The 13,550-nt window shown below is 43.8% G+C and overlaps 1 protein-coding gene across 1 annotated transcript in view; it reads right to left on the minus strand.

The window, feature by feature from the left end:
* Window positions 1-13,550, minus strand: part of Ube3d (ubiquitin protein ligase E3D) — a 155,032-nt gene that overhangs the window by 48,821 nt on the left and 92,661 nt on the right. The window lies entirely within an intron of this gene.

The raw sequence follows: 13,550 nt of genomic DNA on the forward strand, positions 1-13,550 counted from the left end.
TCCTGACCTTTATAATGCTGTGGCATGGCCCTTTAATAGAGTTCCTCATGTTGTGGTGACATTCCCCCCCCCACACACACACACCATAAAATTATTTTTGTTGCTGCTTCATGACTGTAATTTTGCTACTGTTTTAAGTCATAACGTAAATATCTGTGTTTGCTGATGGTCTTAGGAAACCCCTGTGAAAAGGTTGTTCTACCACCAAAGACGCCTTGGCCCATTGGTTGAGAACTGCTTATCGCAGTGACATAGGTCTTATCGTGGTGACATAGGTAAAGATGCTGAACAATTCTATCTTTGCTAGAAAAGATCTTCTTTTATGCCTAAGAACTGCAAGTTATTGCTTTCATTCCAGTGTAGTTTTTAAAGAAAAAAAAAAAAAGCAACCCACAACTTTCTAACAGATGTGTAAGAAGAGAGAGAAGGATAAAATTTGATAACCCAAACCATAATATGTCCTACCCTATACTCCCCAACAGTGGCAGAGAAAAACCCAACTGTCTTGCTAATCACAGTAATTGTAATCAGAAAATCCCAATGGTCACATCTTCTGTTTTCTATGGTCTAATTTCTGTTACCATCATTACTATATTTGGGGAGCTGATAAAAAAGCAGCTGATACTTTAGAAAGACAGTATCTCAGGTGTTTACTGCATTCACAAATGACTTTCAAGTTTGTCAAATGAGAAAGAAATAGAATCATTTAAAAGCAGTGAAGAGAGCCAGAAACACTAGGACTGGATAAATGTAATTTTTTAATAAGAACCGCTTTTAGCTCCAGAATGACAAGGAAAAAGTCCTAGGTCCTGAAATGACTCTCTCAGCTGCAGTTTAATCTGTGCTCTGTGATCACAGCTTCTGACCATACAGTGACATCCCGTTGCATCCCACTGATCTGTCATACTGGCTGAAACTCTGGAAATCTAACTATTGTGTTAACAGCATGAAACCCCTGGATGATGCTACAGAGATAACTTCCAGGCTATCCACAGATCATCATTCCTTTGTGACAGTCGCTCCAGGCATCTAACCTTCAAAGGAGCATGGTGTTGATCTCTAGGTGAAGGCCAAACCTCTGGACGCCACAGTTCTTTTATGAATACAACTCCCGGAACTCAGAACCAGTGGGCTTTTGAGCTAGAAGGATAAAATCCAGAAAGATCCAGATGGGGCAGTGACACAACTAAGACCAGAGCCCAGGCCAGCTTCCACCCCCAACTCCAGTGCTTTCTCCTACTGCACCAGGACAAGGTCTATAGGAGCAAGAGATAAGAGGACAATACAATAACTTGTTCTTGTTTCTCATAAACCCTACAGCCTCAGTCCTCAGAGCATTTCCTAAATCTGCTTGCTTTGCTGAAGCAATTAGTCATCACCAGGAGGGCTCACGAGAGTTTCTCAATTGAGGCTTAGAACAGGTTCACCTTCCCATCAATCATTCCCATGAAGGCTGGCATCGTTCCCAGGCTGTTTCCCCCCTGCCCCCAAGCCAGAAAAACTGGCAAGAACAATATAGCGGTTCCTTCCATGAACAAAGTGAGCTCAGTCAGTCACTTCAACTTCACGTTGAGGTTGTGTTGTTTCTAAAAGCAGCAATATGTCTTCAGCATCCTTTCTCAGGAAGTAAGGGCCATCCCCAAGAGCTGCGTGGTGAGCATGGCTGACCGAGCGTTGAGCCAGAGTGAGGCCTCAGGTTAGCTCCAACCAGGGGAAGAGACTCACATGAAGAAAAGTGCCTTGGAGTAAGTAACAACTCTTCTAAATAAAGTACAAACACAAAAACTACTAGGAGGTTTGAAAGTCATGTATACTTCCATGTGGCCCAGGATCTAGAGTCAAAGATATGAAACCCAGTGTGGAAGAAGCCTGAGAGAAGACAGACATGAAGAAGGAGAGAGATCAAGGGCTCCCTGTCTTTGCTCTGATAGGCCGTCCATCTGAGAAGGGCTGTTTGCTACTTCCACTTCACCGTGTGCCCTGGGTCTCACAGCCTGAAGGAGCAAGGGCCAGACCATACCCTCACCTTACTGTCTTGGGGAATGGGTCTTATGGTGCCAGCTCTGTTCTCTGAAAGTATGTGCTGGAACTCTGCAAATGTATACACATGCACACATATACACGTGCACATGCATAGACACATGCGCACGCACAAAACAACTGTGTAATCTGGTTGTATTTCTACTCTTCTTTAAACACTTTTAAGACGTTTAGAAGACATAATACCTAGTCCCTTTATAAAGATGAGAGCCACAGTATGCAGCCCGGGTGAATAACTCAGAAACATCTGAGAACAGACAAAATGACGCCATGCGCTTCTACTTTAAAAAGGAACTTTAAAATAGATTTCACCCCAACCTCTTCCCTCCATAGACGATGAGACAGGGACCCACAGAGGTCACCTGATTGGACCACTGCCACAAGTCAGTGGGAGGCAGAACTACAATTAGACCTTGAGAGTCCTCCATCAGTGCAAGTGCCTGTCGGTCACCTCAGCTTTGCTGTGAGGAGAGCAGGAGAGCAGGAGACACAGGCTGCACATTCCCGAGGGAGGAGTCAAGCCGAGAGGCAAGGAGGGGGCTCTGCGGGGTGGTCACACCAGAAGGCAGAACGGTGGGTTAGGACAATGAGCACCTGCATCTTAGAACACACTTGAGAATGAAAGAATAGTGAATAACAAATACTGAAGGAAAACTATGAACTTCAGGACAAAGATTTGACAGTCAGGAGACTGGGTTAAGTGCAGGTTAATAAAAAACAAGCAGAAAATAATTAAGCTGTGTGACCCAGTGACAGGGTGTTTATCAACATAATACACTTTTCTCTTCCTAATTCCTACCATAGCAGGGTCTATTCTAGTATCATGTAAGTCGTCCCTGTGACTTGGTTTTGAGAAATCTCTATCAGAAACATGTTGGATCCCAGCTGCAGTGTAGATAACAAGGGCTCCCGTTACTGAATCCATCTCACAGCTTCCAGTGGGAAATCTGAACGCTAAGCATGCTTCCCGGGTACGCTGACATACAGGAAGCAATGCTATCTGCAATCATGTCCATTCTCCTAGTCTTCGCCGTCCTCATGTCATAGACACAGCTCTCAAGAAACACAGTGAGTGCCCCCAAAGAACACAGGAAGTGGAACCCACCCCACATCATTCTCAGGCCTCCATTTCCCACCATTCCTCAGGGACCAGGTAGAAATGAGTAGGCTAGGAAACCACTGATTAGATATTGTTAAGCTAAGGGTAGAATTAGCACTGTTTTCTAATGGAGGCATGGAGAAATTCACATTTTTAATCCCAAGTATGTATTTCTTTGAGGACCACCCTATTAAAAACAAGTCAGTGGGGGCTGAGGGAATGACTCAGTAAGGGCACCTGCTGTGCAAGCATAAAGACTTGAGTTCCAATCCCTAACACCCATGTAAAAATTGGGCACAGCTCCATATGCCTAGAGCCTCAGCACTAAAGGAAGATGGATCTAGAAGCTCACTGGCTAGGCAGCCTAGCAGAAATGGTGAGCTCCAGGTTCAACAAGAGACCCTATCTCAAGAGAGGTTGACAAAGAACAATAGAGATGATAATTGGTTTACGCACGTACACACTCATACCCAATGCATGAACCACACACATACTCCCCACAAACAACAAAGCAAAAGCCATGGGTATGAACTTGGTGAGCCAAGTGTACTTCAGTCGTGCTTCCCTAAGTGGGAAGGTGGAGCAACCCCCACCCAGCTCCATCAGATCTACATCAAGGCTACAGAAGGCCATGGCACTCCGACTTTGCCGTGGCTGCAGAGGATGTGGGAGCATCTGAGAGGTAAGATGGCCAGTTGTGAAGGGATAGGGAAGTGCATAAGCTAGCTAGATATCTACCTACTATCCGCAGGCATTCTGCCAGGCCTTGCACAGGAGCAAAGCAGAGTCCATCAATAAGGAGGCAGAGGAAGGGACAATTCAGGCAAGAGCTCTGTGTTCTGCTCAGCACCAGCTTAACCACAGAAAACTTGATAGGACAGAAGGAAGGAAGACATCAAATCTTTTTTTTTTTACACTCAAACTGCTGAAACAATTCCTCAAAAATTTACTATGAGGACAAATATTTCAATAATGACTATCTTTAAGAAAATTATTTAAGTGAGAAGGGTAAAATAATAGTAAAAGTATATGAAAAAGTCCTAAGGGAATTATCTGCCTTAAAATACCTATAATATATGCAAGTTGGTGTGTAATATACATATATAATTTAAAATATACAGATCTAGTTTAAATGGAATTTTGTAGTCAGGCCTAACAATGCTCCTCCAACAGCCAAGGAACATGGAACAAAACCCCCAACAGCAGGCATGAAAACCGCTCTTAGGAGTTGTTGGCCAGCGTTGTCCAAGAGTCTCTCAACACATTACAGGCTATTGCTATTGCTCTTGGTTGTCCCTTCTCCCCACCTCTCAGGAGGTGGAAGGTGAGTCGCTATTGCCAAAGACACCATGTCCTTTAGATATAAGACCCAGAGGCCCCTGAGCCTCTCTCTGAGGACTGGCTTTCCTGGTACCAGAGTGTGCCCTGAAAGCTTCCAAAGGAAGAAGCAACCAACGGTCCTCTCCAGCTGTGAGATGAGCCACACCAACAAGCAGCATAGCACCATAACCCTGAGGGTACCGTAGCGGCACGCACACATTGGTGGTCACACACACCGTGGTGGTAATCAACAGCTTTCTATCTGGACATTAGAACCACTTGAGAGTGAAACTGTGCCTGGTACTGGATACCTAGCCAACTACTCAGGCTACTGAAGCCATAGATCTAGAAGAACTCACAGTCACCACTTTATTAGATTAACACAGTCCCTAACTACACTCTAAACATTTGTCCTTATACCCAAAGAGAAGTGCAGCTCTTCATACTTCATCAAGGAAACTTCTCTGCAAAAGAAACCATGAGAAGAAAACCACAGCCAATCAAAATGCAAAACCCCAGTCCCAGTGAATACATGTACATTTTAACTCCCACACCTAAGGTTCAGGACACGTTGGAGAAAAGGGGGTGGAAAAAAATGAGGAGCCAGATGATCAGGAAGTTTGCCATGTGATTGTGTCTCCTACAAATGTTAGAATCTACACCCATAAAGTCTCACCAACATGGCTGCCTAAACAGGAGCTGAGGAAGGACAACAGATGTGGTAAAGTGGACGGGGTAAACCGTAGAGACCTCAATGCTACAACTACAGGCAATTAAGGGATGCTGACAGGGGGATACATAATCTTCCCCAGGGCAGAGCACACCAATGGATTATGCAGTACCCAATGGCCAGCCCTGAAAACATACATGGAGGTAACAAACTGAACCGGGTACATTTATGCATTTAGGAATAAACACACATACACACACACACACACACACACACACACACACACGCACACGCACACGCACACGCACACGCACACGCACGCGCATGCGCGCACACACACACTCCCCACCCCACCACTAACACCACCAACAAAACAACAACAATTAATGAAAGAAAAAGGACTATGAATTGAATTTGAAAGAGAGGGAGGATATGGAGTCTTTGGAAGGAGCAAAGGGAAGGGAGGAATGAAGGAATGATGTAATTATATCATGACCTCAGAAAAGATAAGAAATTACAAAAAGAAAGAAAAGTCTTTTAGTGTACTGACAAGCACCCAAGTCCTTATTATCTCTGACTCGGAGGATGAAAGTTCAGGGAAGAATGAAGGTGAGCAAGCCTGGAGACCCAAGGGGGCGAAACTCTGCCCTCTTCAGCTTCTCCTTGCACATGGTAGCAACATGAACAAGTGCCTGTCTTTCTTGATCCAGGTCTGCCTGCCTCCTGACCTGAGTTGCCTGCAGCCCTCAGTGTGTGGAGTTGCTCCCCTGAATCTTCCCTAAGGTCCTTTAATAGGCTCTGGGACTATAATGCCAGAAATAAGCAGAGGAAAACGCTGAAAACTGACACCGAGCTCAGCGTCTTCAATGAGGACAATTTATATAATAAATATTTATCTCTGTATGAAAATATATTGAAAACACGCATGGGAATAAATTGGCAATACTTTTTCCCCCAGTGGCTTTAGTTTTCTTGACATTTTTTTTTGTGCTTCCCCCCCTTTTTTATTATGAAAAAAAAATGATCATTTTATAAATAGGGGAAGATGGCTCCTTGAAAATAATAATGGCAGGCTAGGGAGACGGCTTAGTGCTACCTGCACAAGCAGAGGGACACAACTTCAAAATCCACACACCTTGTAAAAAGGTGACTGGCTGTGCATGTGTCTAGAACCCCAGTAGTATAGTGAAGCAGCCATCTTGGAGGATGCCTGGAGCTTGCTGGCTGTCAGCCTAGCTCCATGTTCAGTGAGAGCCCTCCTCTCAAGGCAATAAGCCGGAGAGTAAAACAGCAGGACAACTGATGTCTTCCTCTGGCCTCCATATGCACATGTGTGCACAGACCACACACAGACCTCCCCATCCCCGACATACACAGACATTAACACACTCACAATACACAAGATTAATGGCTAAAATTTACCCACAATCAAGTAAAGCAAGTGACAGACGAATAAGACTACTTATGGAATACCATATCTACAAGTAGAGGTTAAAACTTTTCTTCTTTCGCCCACTGCTGCTGTTGTCTGTAAATTTCCCAGGCTTCTGTCTACATACCTCTAGCATACTCATTTTTATTCATTGTCTAAGTTCTTATGCTTAAACTTCAGTGCTCACCATTAAGTTATTGCTTTTTTAACCATTTAAGGCAATACATGGCAAACTAATGAAACAGAGTTTTAGATGTTACGTTGTATAAATATTAATAGCGGGTAAAAAGGTAGCTGGGTGTGAAGATTATTTGAAAATGATTAATTTCTGAGTAACTATGTTGAATATGTGGCTTTTCTATTATGAAAATGATGGAATTCAATTTAAATGTCAGTAGATTTAACTTTAAAATTCACATCTGCACAAAATCTGTAGGAGGCAGGTCTGCTTCTGTTTGTATTCAAATGCTAAATTCTGTACCCCAAGATCTAGTTGCTCCAAGATGAACAGATTATCACATATACCAGCTTTTGTTGTATAAACTTTGCCCTCCCACTTCACCCCCTCCAACCCTGCCCAAGTTATTGGTTAATAAAGATGCCTACAGCCTGGTTTGGGCAGAAGAGAGGGGTTGAAACAAAGGTTCCCAGGCTTGGGGTCTCAAAAGAGACGAGGAGAGAGAGAGGAGGAAGAAGGAAGAAGTCGCCATGGGGTAGATGGATCGTGAACACATGGCCATGAAGGCCTGTCTGTTGGAGTAGGAGTAGCCTAGGTGGAACATGGCAAGTGATATCTTGGGGTTATTGATGGGGAAGTAGACAGAGTAGCACTGGGGGATTGATGTCTGCCCAGCTCTAATGCTTAAGGCTTATTATAAATATAAGGGTTTTGTGTCTTTTATTTGTGAAGTAAATGATCTAAGGTGTGTAGGAATGCCCAGACAATATTTACCACAGCAAAGCAAGGTCTAATATATCCTACTGTATAGTACCTTGGGGGAGGTGTGTTGTCCCAAATTCAAAATGCTTCAGCTTTGGATGCTCATAGCACCTTAGACACACCTGATCTCATCTCAAAACGCTTCAACAGCATCATCTTCCGTGAGGTAAGAAAACATCCTTGATCAACCTTAGCTAATCATCTAGGGCTAAGAGATAAAGAAAGCCTTGTGTTTCTTCATGTCTACATACTGCCCCCTACACACACACACACACACACACACACACACACACACACACACACACTTTAGTTAACTACCCAGCATGTATATGAAACAAAGTTGGCAAAGGGAAACGTTCACTACAACCCATAATACCTGAGGGTGTCCCTCACCCTGCTCCTGGGTTGGAGGGTTGTAAGCCTCAGAAAGATATTAAGAAAAGAGAATGTAGCGTTGCCAGATAGTAAATATAATGTTAGCAAGATCCAGGGCTGTTTAGCCATCTTTTTTTCTGATGCATTATCAAAAGATGAAATAAATAATAGAAATATTTAGGTCTAGGTTCTGCCCTAGCTCAGAATGTCATAAAATAAGAGTTGATGTGGAGATTTTTCTAAAGGCTAATAATGCTTATGAAAAAAAATCCTAAATTACAAAAGGCAGAAAGCCACTTGGGGAAGAAAAAACTAGCTTCAGTTATGTGGCCTGATGACCTTGAAAACTCCTTCCACACAGTCTGCATGGTCAAGAGCTGCTGGTTAGAGGAAGAAGTTAGGTTTAGGGAAAAAAAATAAAGATGGCTTCCTCCGATCAGGAGCTAAGGCTGTGTCTCTCAGCCAAGCATGGGCTCCAGAAAAGAGCCCTCTGGACCATTCTCAGAGCAGTCAAGACAAGTCAGGAAGGAGGCAGAGCTTGGCCAGATGGTTCAACCTTTTATTCAAATTTTTGCCAGGCTATGACTATGATACATGGTTTAAGAAAGACTAAACCCAACTAAAGTGGGAGCGGGGACAGGGTTGACTTCAGAGTTCCTGAGGAACCTTCTGGGCCTCTGGTCAGTCTGGGTGTATTCCAAGGAACACTGAATGCAGGCTTCTTTCCTGGGTACCATTTTGACTAAGGTGGTCCTAACCAGAAAGAGAGCGGCAGAGTCACTAACAGGATAAATGGCATTCCCATGACAGTTAGTAACTGCAGCTGCACAGAGGCTACTCCACCATCACCGACTTTAAAGGCAGCCCACAAAAGCCTCCAGAGAAGTGTCTCCCTGATGCCAAGAGCCTTTGGGAGGTAACCGTGCTCAGCATCCTCAGCTAGCCAGCGCACGCTGAAGCACAGGAAGTATTTTCAAAGTCTTCTGTTTAAAAATAAGTGTACAACTAAGACTTAGCAGAGGCAAACACTATCTAGTAGTTAAGAGTGGGGAGGTGTGGGCTGGAGAGATGGCTCAGCAGTTGAGAGCACTGGCTGCTCTTCCGAAGGTCCTGAGTTCAATTCCCAGCAACCACATGGTTGCTCACAACCATCCGTAATGAGGTCTGACGCCCTCTTCTGGTGCGTCTGAAGACAGCTACAGTGTACTCACATATAATTATAAATAAACCTTTGAGCTGGAGCAAGCAGGGCCAGAGAGAGCAGGGCCAGAGCGAGCAGAGGTCCTGAATTCAATTCCCAGCAACCACATGATGGCTCACAACCATCTGTATAGCTATGGTGTACTCATATACATTAAAAAAAAAAAAATCTTTAAAAAAAACAAAAGAGTGGGGAGGTGCTGAGCAAGGCTTGGCAGTCCACGTACCGCCATTGCTACCTCTGTAGGCTGGGTAAGTTCACCTCTCTGGCTCAGCCAGTGCCTTATGAAGCAGGAATAATAATATGCCCTCAAAACAGTGTTGCTTTGGAGCTGAAATGAGCTAATCAATGCAAACCACTGAAACAGTATCTGGATACATTAAATAACTGGTGTTGAATTGTTTTTATAAGACCTAATAACATCCTGTGGAACCTGTTTGCCAATGGAATGAAGGATAGGAAACTACTGTTGTTCTGGAGAGAGAGTTCAGTTGGTAAGGTTCTGGCCACATAATTGAGGGGATCTGAGTTTGCTTCGCAGAACCCGCAGGTAAAAGCTGGGGCATGGTGGTGTGTGCTTGCAATCTCCGACCTTGGGAAGATACAGGAGGACCTCTGGCTTCACTCACCAGCCAGCCAACTTGATGAGCTAAAGTCCAATGAGAGACACTATCTTAAGAAGCAAGTGGGGTTTTTGTTGTTCTTATTGTCTGTTTGTTTTTAGGTATTTAGGGATGGCTCAGCAGTTAGAAGCTCTTGCTTCTCTTCCAGAGGACTTTAATTCAGTTCCCAGCATTCACATTAACTGAATCACAACCATTTATAACTCTAGCTACAGGGCTTTAATGCCTTCTTCTGTCTTCCATGGGTACCACCTGTGGTGCTCTCTCTCTCTCTCTCACACACACACACAAACATAAAACAATATAAAAGCCTTTAGTTTTTTAAAGTTAAAAAAAGGCAAAAACAAGTTGGATGGCTCCCAAGGAATAACACTTGAGATTGACACCTCCATGTACATTTGTATGATGCATTACATGCATTCATATGAACACACATGCACACACACATATACACATACAGAGAAAGAGAGGAGAGAAAGAGAGAAGAGAGAGAGATCCATCCATCCATCCATCCATCCATCTATCCATCCTCTGGAACTGAAAAGAATCACAAACATTCCTTGTAGTCTCACTATAACCTGCCTTTCCTGAGTATGTCACCCTATCTGCTACAATTAGATCATTGGAATAACAAGTTCTACCCCCTGTCATAGGCTAGGATTCTAGAAAAAAACAATTCACTTATTGAAACCAGCAATTTGTGTCCGGTGTTGGTTCCTCTTATCTTAATGTTCTTTTGTGGAAATCTCAGGCTTCAACTAGCCAGGTCACACTGAAGCAAACAGGGAACTTCAGGTTAGGAGTCAGAGATGCCCATCAGTCTGGGCATGGAAGTGGCTCATGTAGCTGCCCTCCCCCCACACACACACATACACACTCCCCTCTGCAGCTGAGCTCTGAACAGGCAGGGTGAAATGGCTAGCAACAATAACAGCAGCATCAGGTGGGTGGGCATTTACCTACTCCACAGGAGTCCTCAGAAAGCACTCTGTCTCAGTTTCTGGTACCCAAAGTTGGCTTTGGTCCTCCATTTCCCTGGATGTGCTTCCAGTGCCCATAGGAGCCCAGTCCAATAAACTCATTTCTCTGCTATGCTATTTTGAATCTTACCAGCACTTTTTAAAAAAATTTTATTGCATTATGATGAGAAAAGTTACATGATTTCAATTTATCTGAATTTGTTAACATTTAAAAAACATATTTTAATTAAATAGAATTGAAACACATTCTTGTTTCCCTTTTGTACCACCACTCCTCCCAGAGACCCCCCCTTCAATACCTACAATATCTTTTTTGTCGTATTCCTTAAAATTTATAAAATACTATAACAATAAAAATAAGTATTATAAAAGTTGTTTGATAGAAAACAACAATCAATTTAACAGTCTTATGTAGATGCTTGTCTACAGCAATAGTGAAAATACTTTTTAACACTGTGCCTCACTAAGCCACTAAGGGCTCTGGCTGCCCTTAAATTCACAGAGATCTGCCTGTTTCTGTCCCCCGACTGCTTGGAATCAAAGGCACCAGCCACCAAATCTGGCCCCAAACTAGCTCCTTCTAAGAAGCGAACTCTTCACATTTTTCCCATTTGGTCAAAGGTTCTTTGCTGCAATTTCAATGAAGATGTACCTCCATACTCAGCCTGGTTGATAAATCTCAAACCCAGATTTAACGGAAAGTCCAGCTCAGAGTCAGCAGAGACCAGAATGCTGCTTCTGCTCTGGTGGCATTCCGCTCCTGCTCTGCGTGCCTCTAGCTCAGCCTTCTTGATTTCTACAATACCACACGGCCATGCCAACCTGCATGTTACTTATGCATCCTTCCATCCACCCAGTGTTTTTTTTAAACTGCCTTATACATCCAGGATCTATGTTCTGCTGCAGATACAATACTGAACAAAACATACATTCCTATTATATTAGTTCCTTTCCTCGACGTTAGGACAAAATACCAGATAGAAACAGCAACCATAGGGGAAGATTTCCCTTGGCTCACCGTTTGAGAAGTCTCTGTCTCTCACAGTAGAGAGGCGTGGTTGGGCTCAAGGCAGCAGGAGAGAGAGCGAGTAGCGAGTAGGGAGCTGTTCACAGCTCAGCAGACAGGAAGCAGCCACTGCAGGCTACACCTAAGGACAGGCAGAGCCTTCAAAGGCCTGGCCCGCAAGCCATTTTGGTTAAGCCACCTCCTCCTAAAAGGTTCTGAAACTTGATCACAAGCTGACTGGAGACCCAAGGTTAAAGACACGAGTCTATGAGGCTGTTTCAGACTCAAACTGTAACACCCCTGCTCCCACACGGCACTTATTTCACTAGAGGAAGAGGACAAATGGATGCAGCCATTACCCAGGGAAGCGGTTAAAAATTAACAGTGATGAGGAGAAGGGAACTCAGGGAGGGAGTCAGGCTAAGTTCTTGTGGGAGGCGACACCTGATCTGAGACCCAAAAGCCAGAGAGAACCAGCCATTGCAGAAATGGCCTGGCACAGAATATTCTCCTAGTAGCAGAGAAAACAAGCAGAACACTGATGCTGCACGCTGTGGCCAGGGAGCCCAGGAAGGAGCAGAGAAAGGACAGCAGGGTCCAGGGCAGCTCAGCTTCACAGGGCAGAACAATGAGCAGCTGGGGTTTTCCTTTTATACACAATAGGAAGCTATGGGAAAATTCTCAGTGAGGAATGGTTAAGCCCATCCTCTTTTTGGAACCCCCACAATAACTAAAAGGCAGTGATTCTCAATGAAACCTGTGTTCTACTGGCAAATAACCACACTGGGGAGATTACATGTTATCACAGAGCCATGGAAGCTAGAATTGTGACATTTCCACCAAAAAGGAGACATTATGATACAGAGAGGGAATTCAGCTCCGCTCAACGACACTGGGAAGTAAAGAATTGGAAAGGCAAGGCCGGGCATCATAACCAAGTCATTCCGTTACTTCACAGCTCTTGCTGAAAGAGCTCTTAGAGAGGATATGTGGCCAGGTGAGTTTCCACCCAAAACCCATCTTAAATGCAGGCAGAACTAGCAGCTCTTCTCTCAATGGTCAGAAATGACTAAGTGGGTGTCACAAAGATGAAATGAAGAATATGTCTCTCCAGTGCTGCCAGAAGCCTTCTCTATTTTCTCTGATGCTTTATGTGGAGTGAAGGCCTGCTGAGAGAGTCATTCCCAGAATACTCCTCATAAGAATACATCACACATCTTTCCTGGGGTAAAGACAGGGATGGACTTCAGTGGATGTTGTTCATAAGACTCTGCAAAGTTTCTCATGTTCTGTGATGATCACAGCAAAGGACAGAAACCAGAAGTAGGGAAGCCATGGGAGAGGCCTAGTCACTGATGCTCTGACAGATCTGGGAGCTCCTGTCATTAGGGATGCTGATAGCACAATGACATCACTGGTGAAAGGATGCTCTTCCATGCATCTGTGTTTATATGATGCTGAAATGCCACCCTTAGAGGGTGAAGATAGGAAAAATATCAGTTCCTTCTCTCAAATCCTTCTACCCCTATTTAGATTATTCCAGTACCTCTAAGCTTGTTAAAACTTCTGTTCAGGTTGCTTTGTAATACAATTATTCTCAGTTTAGATCATATATGAAAGACTATCCTATCTCCCTTAATATGCCATAAAATCCCAGAAGTAGGGACCATCACCTGATATAAAAATTTCAAATAGTCCATGAGAGAGAAAAGGGAATATAATACGAATGTTGCTCCCTTGAAATAATGGCTGTTAAGTTGGACCTCTCTCCATAAAAAGAGGTGATCATAGCCAAATGCTTGTGTTACTCATTACATGGACTGATTACAGAATTTTAAATCACATCTGGTTCAAGGTGGCATAC

Source organism: Mastomys coucha, unplaced genomic scaffold, assembly GCF_008632895.1.
Source record: "Mastomys coucha isolate ucsf_1 unplaced genomic scaffold, UCSF_Mcou_1 pScaffold23, whole genome shotgun sequence".
In the NCBI taxonomy this organism is placed as follows: Eukaryota; Metazoa; Chordata; class Mammalia; order Rodentia; family Muridae; genus Mastomys; species Mastomys coucha.